Source organism: Dipodomys merriami, unplaced genomic scaffold (assembly GCF_024711535.1).
Source record: "Dipodomys merriami isolate MVZ:Mamm:240054 unplaced genomic scaffold, mDipMer1.0.p SCAF_65, whole genome shotgun sequence".
NCBI classification, from domain to species: domain Eukaryota; kingdom Metazoa; phylum Chordata; class Mammalia; order Rodentia; family Heteromyidae; genus Dipodomys; species Dipodomys merriami.
In genome coordinates this window covers 530112-542750 of record NW_027206235.1, presented here as the reverse complement: position 1 = coordinate 542750, position 12639 = coordinate 530112, and the positions used below count along the sequence as shown (strand labels likewise).

Sequence of the window (12639 nt, the reverse complement as noted above, 5' to 3'; positions counted from 1 at the left end):
CAATAGTTGTGATTTTCAGGACTCTCTTTCAATGTACTCACAGCTGAATTACTAATATGCTTAATAATATGAAAGATATGATACAGAAATAGATCAGCCAGCAAGCACAAAGAACTAGTGAAAAGATCAAACTTTTGAGCAGGGTTGCCACATCATTTAGGAATGCAATTCCTTCATATGAACTTCAAATTTTGTGGCTTTCCTTATGTGATTAAAAGGTAAGAAAGTAGAAGCAAGAATTCCTTTTCAGCCAAGTAGAAAATGCTCATGATTCCATTCTCATGTTGCAAATTTCCGTTCCATAAAGACTCTTCATTAGAGTGCTTTCATTTAATATACTTCAGCACATCATCCTTCCCTGTTGGAAACAGGCAAAAAGATAATTTTGTTTGAATATTATCTTATGTAAAATAGTGTGTATAGGCATGATTTGTATAATTACAGATGTTTGTAATAAATGTAAGTAGGAATCATGTCACAACTAAAAATATACATAAAATCACATAACAAGACTAGAAGTCACAGCATTTTGTGCATAAATACATACATTAGATTAGTGCAAAATTTCTATTTTGAGAAAAACTTCATATTAAAGTATAATGCACTTTACTAAGGGTTGAAACATTTTATTGAAAAATATATTTCTTAGAGATATTTTTGCTTCATAATTTTAAGAAGAAAAATGATCCCAAAGTAATTATTTTTTTACTGTTTTCCTGTTTCCATGTGTTTAAACTTCAAATTAGAAATCCAGATATATGATTTAATTTAACCAAAAATATTTATTGAGTATAAAGTCCTTCTACTCTCTTCATTTTTCACACTAAGATCACCAAATATGATGAGTCTGAAATAATTAGTGTATTTTTACCTATGTTAATATTATTTACAATGTGAGTGAAATGTTTGAAAAGTAGTATTTATTTTAGCTTAATTGCTCTGAAGAGACAATAAATGATATAATCAAAGGCTTAAAATGATTAGATTTAAAATTTAGAATTCAGGAAATGGTTTTGACCACTCTGGTTACTGGAGCCTTCACTACAACCTCATGAAACAATTTATATTGATGAAGCAAAAATCTGAGTTTAGCCATTTATGAATAAAAAGTCATGTAGTTCTGAATATGTAGAGTTACATATCAAACATAGAAAATTTAGCTTTTAAATACTTGAATATGCTAGTACATTTAATTGCAGGGTAAGTACTTGTTCTGAAAAGAGATAAAATTGCATTTATTTTGAAATGTAAACCTAAGTATTCATTTGAATAAAAGACAATGTTTAAAATATCACTCATTCAAGAAAGAAGATGTACAGTTAGTTGTTTTTCATGCCAATTATGTTCTCTAAATTTACTATAAATACTAGATTAGTAAACCTAATTCATTACTTTCTGGGAAATAGAAATTCAATTTCCTAAAACTCATGACTATAACTTTTTCTCAAACAATTGCTAAGTAATTGTTTTATATTTTTTGTCATGGGATATTATTTGATATATTTTTATTCATTAAGTTAAATAATTGGCCAATAACAATATAAATTATGCATGAACAAAGTTTATCTAACACAAGTATTTCTTTCACAAGACATATCATGGCTCTCTTAAGGAACACGAGAAAGCAGTGTGCTCTTTATTAATTTTTAGTTATTTTCTTAATAGTTATTAATTGTCAGAAGTGGCAATTCTATAATATATTTAAAGCATTTGATTATACTCCTTCTGTTTCCTTTTCATTGCTCCTTTCTCCAAAGATCTTCTGCTTTTCACATAAAATTACATCTTCATATACGTGCATATAAACTAATTTGGAATATTTAAGCTAAACTGCAACTTAATTCAAGATCTACAGTGGATTAATAGGATGAATAAAAACTTCAATATTTTTTGTTAACTTCTGACTTGAGTTATCAATATTATTATGGTTAGGGTTAGGATCCCAGACAGAATTAGAATTAGAATTAGAGAAATAGAAAATTTAGGTTCAACACAGGATGACCCATTGCAACAATGATATGCACAAGACACTATGTTGAAAATGAACTTTACACCCTGGGGAGGGAGGAGTAAGGGAAGTGGGGAGGGATGGGATAGTGGGAGAACAAGACAGAAGGGGGTAACAATGCTCAACAAGAAATGTACTCCTTATGTTACAAGTGTACTTAATCCCTCTTTAAAGCATCTTTACAACAAAATAAATTTTTTAAAAGAATAATGAAAAATAAAACCTGCCAGTACATAGGAAAACACTTAAAAATTTTAGGTTCAAAATGCAATTAAAATTTAGACCTACATGCTGAGCAAGAGTTAGAATAAATGTGAAAAGGCTTCTTCTTAACATGATGATTCAGATATATGTAGGCTTAGAATTAGGCAAGGTGTTCCAGTTAGAGTTGGGTTAGGATGAGAAAAAAGATATAAGATATTGTGTAAAACTGCCACATATTTTAAGAAGAATGAAGGGCATCAAAGTTAGAATGAATGAAAACCAGTGTTACTTTAAACATTCAGATATAATTTGGTTTAAAGTGTGAGATACTTTGTTTGTTCTAGCTAGGGATAGGGAAGGATAAGCTTTACTGTCAATTTTACTTTTACACTAAGAAGTAGAAGCAAAAAATGTGTGATTAAATAGAATCTAGACAATTTTCCTTACATTAACCATTTGGTGTTAAATCAGACGGTGATTAAGATTAGGTTTCTGGTTAACCGGGGTTGAGGATAGAGTAAAGAAATGGGGTAAATTAGTGGCTTGCACCTATTATCCTAGCTACTCAGGAAGCTGATTTCTGAGGATCACAGTTCAAAGCTAGCCCGGGCAGGAAAGTACGTGTACTTATCTCCAATTAACCACCAGAAAACCCAAAAGTGGTGCTGTGGCTCAAGTGGTAAAGCACACACCTTGAGCTAAACAACTCAGGGATTGTGCCCCGGCCCAGAGTTCAAGCCCTACGACCGACAAAAAAAAAAAAAAAGAAATGTGTTAAATGATGAGTAAAGCTGAACTTATTTTAGGTTCTAGGAATTCAGGAAATACTGGGATAATGGAAGTACAATTTATTTCATAATATCAGGAATTGAGATCAATGGGTATAATGATTCCTGTTATGGAACAAGATATATTCCGAATTAAGAGTGAGAAAATCTGTAGGGTTTACAGAAAACCTGAAATTTATTTCAAGAATTATAAGTGGAATTTCAGTTAGGATTGCAGAAAACGAGCATTTTTCATAAATTTTAGAATTGGGATACTATTAGTATCAAGGTTATGGTTAGGATTCGAGCCATGGTTAGCGTTAGAGTGAAGGAGAAGAAAATGAGGCTCAAACTGAAGGTAAATTTTAGAATAAGCCTGGTAATTAGAATGAATGTGAACTAGAGTATTGCTATTAATATTAGAATCTACTTACAATTAGGCTTATGGTTATTGTCAATGTTCCAGTTAAGATTAAGTTAGGGTTAGAAAATGACTAAGATATTCGAAAAAATGAAATCCATTTTTGGAAGGCTTATTTGAATCAAGTTAGGATGAGTGAAAACTAGTGTACTTGTGTTAGTGTTAGTATTGTCATACAATTAGGATTAAGATTAAGGTCAGTATTTTGGTCTGATTATGATGACTGTTATGAATAAGAAAGTTTTTAGTATAAAATTCAGTCCTCACTAACAAGTAGAAGCAAAAATATGAGACTGAATAGTAACTAGAGCATTATCATTATATTTATTTCTCAGTGATCATTCTTGTAATGATTAATGAGAGTTTTCCAGCCAGGTTTAGGTTGAGAGTTAGCATTAAGTAATGGACTAGAGGGTAAGTAAATCTGAAACTGTTTTAGGGTACAGGGTTTGTGGAAAAGGTAGGATGAATGGAAACTACAAAATTTTTCCTGATAAGACCTGTTGCAACAATGAGAAGTACAAAATGTCATGTCAAAACCAGCTTTACAATGTCGGTGTGGGGGGGGGTGGGGGGTATAATTGGGTGGGGGGAGGGGGGAGGCTGGGAAGGGAGGTGAAGGGTAAACAAAGGAGGAGGCTGCAATGCTTGGTAAGAAATGTATGCATTATCCTGCCCATGTAATTGTAGCCCCTCTGTACAGTATGTTCTCAAATAAAATAAAATAAAATTTTAAAAAAAAGCCTGGGACTTAACTGTCCAACGTGAAATAGTTATTGTGGAACAATCTAAGTTAAGAGTATCAAGATTTAAACTAGGTACAGTGGCTCAAATCTGACAGGAAAATTTTCAACTGGTTTTGCAATGAAATAAAAAAGTTTAAGAATAGGTTTAACCCTAAACTTCACATTTGGATTTTGACTCAATAATCTCTGAATTACCATCATCTATGAAGAAGACACAAAACGCTGATTTTTACCAAAATGTTTATAATTTTGATATCATACTTTATAGTAATGTGAAAAATAAGATCTTATGTTTTCTTTAAAGATATTTATATAGTTTTTGTTTCTGAAGCAAAACTTTATGAACAGGGCAATAAATATTAAATATTCTAACATAAAAAAATTTTTCCTGATAAGAGAATTTGAGGACAAGTAATATAATCGTTCATGATAGAGAACAAGATAACTTCAGAGGTAGAGTCAGAAAATTTGTAGGAATTAGGGCATACTGAAACTAATTTCCAGAGTGCAAACTGGAGTATTCATTAGTATGATTAAAAACTAGTCTTTTTCTTAAACATTAGAATTCGACTATCATTAGGGTGAAAGTTAGGTTTCAGTTCCAGCTGGCTTAGTGTAAGCATTAGGGAAATGGAAAGTTAGGGTACAACTGTAAGTAAATCTTCGAATAAGTCGAGTTATAATTAGGATGAATGTGAAATAGGAAACGGCTAATAATATTAAGATTAGGGTATGATTAGTGTGAGGGTTAACCTGAATATTCCAGTTAGAGTTAGGGTTACAATAATGGAAAGATAATGAGCAAAACTACAAACTATTTTAAGAAAGATAAGTTGAATCAAAGTTAGGATGAATAAAAACTAATGTATTTGTGTGGCTTTTAAAATCCAAAGCACATTAGTTCCAGTGTTAGGGTTACTTTTCTAATTCAGGTTAGGCTTAGGGTTAGGGAAGGGTAAGCTTTAAATAAAATTGAATTTTTTGTTAACATTTTCAAGTAAAATATGTTTGAAATTTAACAAAAACTACAGAGTTTCTCTAAGTTTCCTATGCAGGGTTCAATGGGGTTAAATTTAGAGTTAGGTTTCTAGTAAGGTTTAGATATATAGTAAGGGTTAGGAACTAGAGTAGATTTTATGCAAACCTGCGACTTCTTTTTGGAGATATAGGAGTTCTGTACAAGTTAAGATTAGTGGAAACTATGGTATTTTTCATGATATGAGGATTTGAGGTTAATGATTCGTAATAGGGAACAAGATAGATATCAGAGTCCAAGTCTAGGAATCTGTAGTCTTTGGAGCAAACTGCAAATCATTTCAAAGACAGTGCGTATCTGTAAGGATGTATCTAAACTCGAGTATTTTCCATTAATTTTAGGATTGGGTTACTATTATCATGAAGATTACTCTTAGGGTTCTGACCAGGATTACAGTTAGGATTAGGGAAATTGAAGGTTGAGAACTTGAGTGACTTACTTCCCTTGTGTATGTATATGCACTATTCTAAGGCTTGAACTCAAGGCTTGGGTTCTGTTCCTGAGCTTTTTGCTGTAGGCTACGAGCCACGAATACACTTCCAGCTTTCTTTGGCAGTAAATTGGAGATGAGAATCTCACAGACTTTCCTATCTGAGCTGACACTGAAGTGAGATGTCCAGATCCCTGCCTTCTCATTGAAGTTAGGATCAAAACCATAGGTCCCGTCTGTAGTTTCCCTTACTTGCAGTAACTAGTACATGGTATCATATGACCATATAAGATGATGTTAAGTAAAATGAACCCTAAGATATGGACACAAATGAGTTTTTATTCCATGAGATTCTTATCTCTATATAATCCCCCAAATAAAGTTGGAAGGGGAGCTGTGGTTCAAGTATAGAACACCATCCTTTAGGGAAAAAGCTTAAGTGAGAAGGTAAGGTCCTGAGTTTAAACCAAAATATTAGCACTCAAAAAAGTTGATTTCTTTTCCTTGAAGTTTTTATTAAATTGCTCAGAAAATAATAAACATTGAATTTATGTTTAGCATTACTATGAAAATCATGTTATATTTATTGATGCTATTCTTTATTTTCCTAAATTTTATTTACACATTAATATCCAGTAATGGAAAGAGACAATTAGTGCTTCACAATTTTTTATGGCAGTTGAACATATGGATGAGAGATGCTTACAAGGAATTTGGACTGAAATAGATATGTGCAAGCTCTTCATATAAATAAATGATAGTTGAAGAACCTGTGGCCCTGTATGAAATAAAATAAAGAAATCAGCAAGGAAAGATAAGGTATGATTCTGGAAACCACACAATTTTGGAAGATAAAAAAACAAGGAAAATATGTAGCTTTTTGTAAGTTCTTTGTAACCCACAGACACAATTTATTCCTTATTTCTACTGTAAGGCATTTCAGTTAACTTTATTTTACAAAGTTAAACATGACTGGCATTGAATACTAACTGGCGTCTGTCAAAGGTGAGCAATTATTCTAGCCAGGTGCTAGGGATTCATGCCTATAATCCTAGCTACTCTGAGGGCTGAGATGTCTAGAGCCTAGTTCAAAGCCAGGTTGGAGAGGAAAGTTGGTGAGACTTTTCTGTTCAATTAACCACAAAAAAAACTGGAAGTGGCACTGTGGCTCAAAGTGGCAGCACTAGCCTCGAGTAATAAATTTCAGATACAGAACCCAAGTCCAGAGTTCAAGTTCTCTGAAATAATTATTAAAATACTTGTTCTCACGATTTCTTTAACTTGTCTAGAAGAATGTTTTAAACTTAAGGATTTTTTATTTCATGTGTCAGCATTGATTTTTAAGATGTGCAGAGAAAAATAATTTAAAGTCAGAACTGGTTTGTATTACTTTGTATTACACATTGCCTCTACACCCAGAGATCAGCTGGAAAGCAGATGGCCAAATCCTGGCTGTTAGCAATGAATATGGATATATGTTTCTTTGAGCAGATACACAAACTTTTGTAATGGTAGCCTTTATATATAACACCTTAATTGTAATAATAAAATTAATATTATTACTATTATTATTTTTTGTCTGTTGTGGGGCTTGAATTCTGGGTCTAGGCATTGTCCTTCAGCTCTTCAGCTCAAGGCTAGCAATCTACCACTTGAGCAACAGTGCCACTTCACATTTTCTGAACCTTTAGTTGGAGATAAGGGTCTCACAGACTTTCCTGCTTGTGCTGGCTTTGAACAGAGACCCTCAGTTTTCAGCCTCCTTAGTAGCAAGAATTACAGGTGTGAGCCACTGGCAGCCAGCAGTAAAATTATTTTGAAAAAGAAAAACCCATTATTCTATCTTTAAAAATTTACAATCTGGCAAGTGTATCTGTAACATTAGTTGTATCAAGTAACCATAGGCAGCAATCATTTTTAGATCTCACTATGTCCTGTCCAATGCCAGACAATATATCATTAATTTACTTTTTCCTAACCAAGTTCATGATGAATTCTCAGCACCACAATTTTCTAGTGAGTAAAAAGAATTCTTCAACATATTTATTTCAACAAACAGCATTTTGCACTTGGTTTTTTTTTTAATTTTGTCAGCCCTGGGGTTTGAAATCAAGGCCTGGGCACTCTCCCTGAGTTTCTTTTGCTCAAGGTTAGCACATTACCAATTGAGCCACAGCACCACTTCCAATTTTTCTGCTTATGTCATACTGAGGAATCAAATCAAGTGCGTCATGCATGCGAGGCCAGCACTCTACCACTAATCACATTCCCAGTCATTGGGTCTTTTGTTGTTGTTGTTGTTGTTTTAAAATAGCATTTTACTATGTGTCCTTCTGTTGGCCTAAAACTTGGGCTGGTCTCAAGCTAACTTCTAAATCAGCCTCCCAAGTTCAGAGATTACAAACATTGACCACCATAGTCGGCACAAGATTCTTTGTGAGAGAATACTCTTTTCAGATATAGAAAGAGTTATTCTGTCTTCCTTGGACTGGATGTTTTTTGCATTCTGCACTGTTAATCACATTCCTTGTCCTGTTATGTTTCCCCTTCTAGATTAATTGAAATATTTCAGGTTCTGAACTTGAAGCTGCTCCTGCCATCCAACACCACCACATTCTTGTGGATAGCACTAGCTGGCCTCATGAGCATAGCAGCCAGCTGGAGCTCAGCTATCTGATGGCCTTGAACTTCAACAATGCAATCATTTCTGGGCACAGACTGAAAACTGTCATAGGTAAGTTTGATTTATTCCAGCCTATTCTCAGCTACTTGCCATTCTCAGCTTTGTATGCTTTAAATTCTGTTAAACATTCATTACTATTTCCCAGCATTCTCAAATGTAACATATATGTCTTACTTTAAAATTTATCCAAACATGCAAAAAATGTTAACGTAGTTACTGTCCGCCAGTGGCTCATGTTTGAAAACCTAGCTACTTTAGAGGTCAAAAACTGAGCATCTTGGGTTAAAGCAGCCCAAAATCCAGAAGTGGAGATGTGGCTCAAGTGGTAGAGTGTCAGCTTTGAGCAAAAAGACTAACCAAGTATAATTAGTCTACTTTGGACTCACTCATGGAAAACACACACACACACACACACACACACACACACACACACACACACACACACACATACACACAATGTACATTCCCCTAGACTCCCTTTCTTGAGCAGTATTCAATGTCAATAACTTAATGCACGTTTTCCAAATTATTATGGTAGGGATTAAACTACATTTGTATTTATGACAATGCATTTTTTGTACTTTTTCTTTTTCATTTTTTGGTACTTATGTGAGAAAACAGTGTTTTGTGAAGACTAAACAGAAATCAATGTGTCAGTAAATAGATAGGTGACAGACTGAAAGATGCAGATAATACCACTTGAAATTTTATTTCTCCAAATTAAAATATATATACATATGTATGTATTTAAAATTTCTGCCAAGATTTTATTTCCATTAACAAAGATCTATTTGTTCCATTATATAAATTTAACATATTGTATGTTTCATAGTAGATTTATATTTATAGAATTTCTTAACTTTGGAAACAAGGTTCTGCAGTGTAGACCAGGCTTTCTTCAACTCGTAATTCTCCTGTGTCAGGTTCCTGAGTATTGGCTGGCATTACCATGTGGTAGCATAGTACCATGTCCAGCTATATTATTTATATTTTGTACAGTAGAATACTAATGTGAACAGCTTTAAGCCACATATCTTCATGAGCATGAATGAATTTCTTGCAGAAAATGTTATAAATAGAGTTACTGAGTAAAGCCAATAATGGTAGACATGCCTGTAATCCCAGCACCAAGGAGGATTGTAAGCTTTAGAGCAGCCTAAGCTACACAGTAAGTCCCTACCATAGCTAAGATATGGAACCAATGCAAATGTCCCTCAGTAGATGAATGGATCAAGAAAATGTGGTATATATACACAATGGAATTCTAGGCCTCCATCAGAAAGAATGACATTGCCCCATTTGTTAGGAAATGGAAAGACTTGGAAAAAATTATATGAAGTGAAGTAAGCCAGGCCCAAAGAAACATAGGTCCCATGGTTTCCCTTATTTGTAATATCTAGTATATGTATGAGTCAAGCAGAAAAGGTAAGATAATGTCATGTCAGGAAAATGAACCCTTAGATGTGTAATTTTTTTTTCTTTCATGCATGTGTTTCTAACGCATTTATAAGATTATCTCTTTGTTGCTTTGTATGTCCCTCCCCCACAGTATAACCCCTGCTTTCACTATATTTGATGTCAGTATAACTTGTGGAGGAGATGGGGAAAAACCAGTTGTTTAAGGATACAGGTGGACCTGTTGCAACAATGAGAAGTACAAGTTGTCATGTCCAAAACGAGCTTTACAACGGCGGTGCGGGGGGGGGGGGGAGGGAAGGGAGGGAAGGAGAAGGATTAGGATTGGGGGGAGGGGGGAGACTGGGAAGGGATGTGAAGGGTAAACAAAGGAGGAGGCTGCAATGCTTGGTAAGAAATGTACGCATTATCCTCCTCAGGTAATTGTAACTCCTCTGTACAGTATGTTCACAAATTAAATTAAATTAAATTAAAAAAAAACAACACTAGTGCACATGGAAAGCTGTGCAAACTGCCTCAGTTTAGTTATGAAGAATAACTCATGAGACAAAGAGTATGGTCATTTAATGTTATTTAAATAATAGTTATAATATTAAAGATGAACTATTGGTAAGTCTTCATATTTCCTGTTTGTATCCTTCTTTTTTCATGCATATATTTTTCTTTTTCTTTTTGTTATTGTGAAAATAACATACAGAGGGGTTACAATTACATGAGCAAGGTAATGAGTACATTTCTTTTTTTTCTTTTTCTTTTTTATACAATGAGCAAAGAGTGGAAGTTTCTAGGTATTGTGAGCAAAGCATGATTGAGTAGGGATCTTTCTTTATTCCTTTCTGATCCAGGAATATGTGTTTCATGTGTAAGCAATAGTTCTGACTTAATATAATAAGGAATTAAACATTTCATTCTTTTTTTTTTTTTGGTTGGTCATGGGGCCTGAACTGTGGGCCTGGGTGCTGTCGCTCAGCTATTCAGCTCAAGGCTAGTACCCTACGACTTGAGCCACAGTGCAACTTCCGTCTTTTATTTCTTCTTATGTGGTGCTGAGGAACCCAACCCAGGGCCTCATGCATGCAAGGCAAGCGAACTAACACTGACTCACCTTTCCAGCCCCTAAAAATTTAATTCTTTCTTTTAATTTTAATTTTAATTTTTATTTTTTGTGAACATACAGAGGGGTTACAATTATATGGGCAAGATAATGAGTACATTACTTATCAAGAATTGCAGCCTCCTCCTTTGTTTACCCTTCACATCTCGTCCAAGCCTCCCCCGGCTCCCCAACTCAATCCTCCCCTCCCCCTCGCACCAAAGTTGTAAAGTTCGTTTTCGACATGACAACATGTACTTCTCATTGTTGCAACGGGTCCACCTGTATCCTTAAACGACTTGTTTTTCCCCATCTCCTCCACAAATTATACCGACATCAAATATAGTGAAAGCAGGGGTTATACTGTGGGAGAGGGACAAATAAAGCAACAAAAAAATAATCTTATAAATGCGTTAGAAACAAATGCATGAAAGAAAAAACACATTTAAAAACACAAGTCATTTAAGGATTCAGGTGGACCTGTTGCAACAATGACAAGTACAAAATGTCATGTCAAAACCAGCTTTACAATGTCGGTGTGGGGGGGTGGGGGGTATAATTGGGTGGGGGGAGGGGGGAGGCTGGGAAGGGAGGTGAAGGATAAACAAAGGAGGAGGCTGCAATGCTTGGTAAGAAATGTATGCATTATCCTGCCCATGTAATTGTAGCCCCTCTGTACAGTATGTTCCCAAATAAAATTAAATTAAATTAAAAAAAATGTCATGTCAAAACCAGCTTTACAATGTCGGTGTGGGGGAGGAGAGGGGTATGATTGGGTGGGGGGGGGAGGAGGGAGGCTGGGAAGGGAGGTGAAAGGTAAACAAAGGAGGAGGCTGCAATGCTTGGTAAGAAATATATGCATTATCCTGCCCATGTAATTGTAACCCCTCTGTACAGTATGTTCTCAAATAAAATAAAATAAAATAAACAAAAAAAATACATAATGAAGGGCTCATTTTCCTAACATCATGTTATCTGACCTTTTCCGCTTGACTTATACATATACTAGATATTGCAAATAAGGAAAACCATGGGACCAATGTTTCTTTGGGCCTGGCTTACTTCACTTAATATAATTTTGTCCAAGCCTTTCCATTTCCTAACAAATTGGGCAAACTCACCCTTTCTGATGGAGGCATAGAATTCCATTGTGTATATATACCACATTTCCTTGATCCATTCATCTACTGAGGGGCATCTGGGTCGTTTCCATATCTTAGCTATGGTAAATAGTGCTGCAATAAACATAGTAGTGCTGGTAGCTTTAGTGTGGTCTTGTTTGTAAACATTTGGGTAAATGCCCAAAAGTGGGATTGCTGGGTCATACGGAAGATCTGTGTGAAGTCTTTTGAGGAACCTCCATACTGCTTTCCAAAGTGGTTGAACAAGTTCAACACTCCTACCAACAATGAAGCAAGGTTCCCTTCTGTCCACGTTCCCTCCAGCATCTGTTGTTGTTAGAGTTCTTGATTTTTGCCATTCTAACTGGAGTGGGGTGGTACCTTAATGTTGTTTTGATTTGCATTTATTTTATGGCTAGGGAGGTTGAACATTTCTTCATGTGTCTATTGGCCATCCTTCTTTCCTCTTCAGAGAAGTTTCTCTTTAAGTCTTTAGCCCACTTATTTATTGGGCAGTTATTTCTTTGAGGATTTGTTGTTGGGGGATTTAATTTTTTGAGTTCCAAGTATATTTTAGATATGAGACCCTTGTGCGTTGTATGGCTAGTGAAGATCTTCTCCCAATCCGTGGGTTTTCTATTCATCTTGCAAGCTATGTCCTTTGCCATGCAGAAGCTCTGCAACTTCATGCCATCCCATTTGTCCAACCTTTCT

General features: G+C 34.9%; 1 long non-coding RNA gene across 1 annotated transcript in view; it reads left to right on the top strand.

Annotated features, from left to right (window-relative positions):
* The window catches only part of LOC138815544 (uncharacterized), a 95996-nt gene that overhangs the window by 59740 nt on the left and 23617 nt on the right, over positions 1-12639 (top strand). Inside the window, exons 2-3 of the long non-coding RNA XR_011368358.1 lie at positions 6292-6431; positions 8166-8346. This is a non-coding gene — a long non-coding RNA (uncharacterized lncRNA). The remainder of the gene's footprint in view (positions 1-6291; positions 6432-8165; positions 8347-12639) is intronic.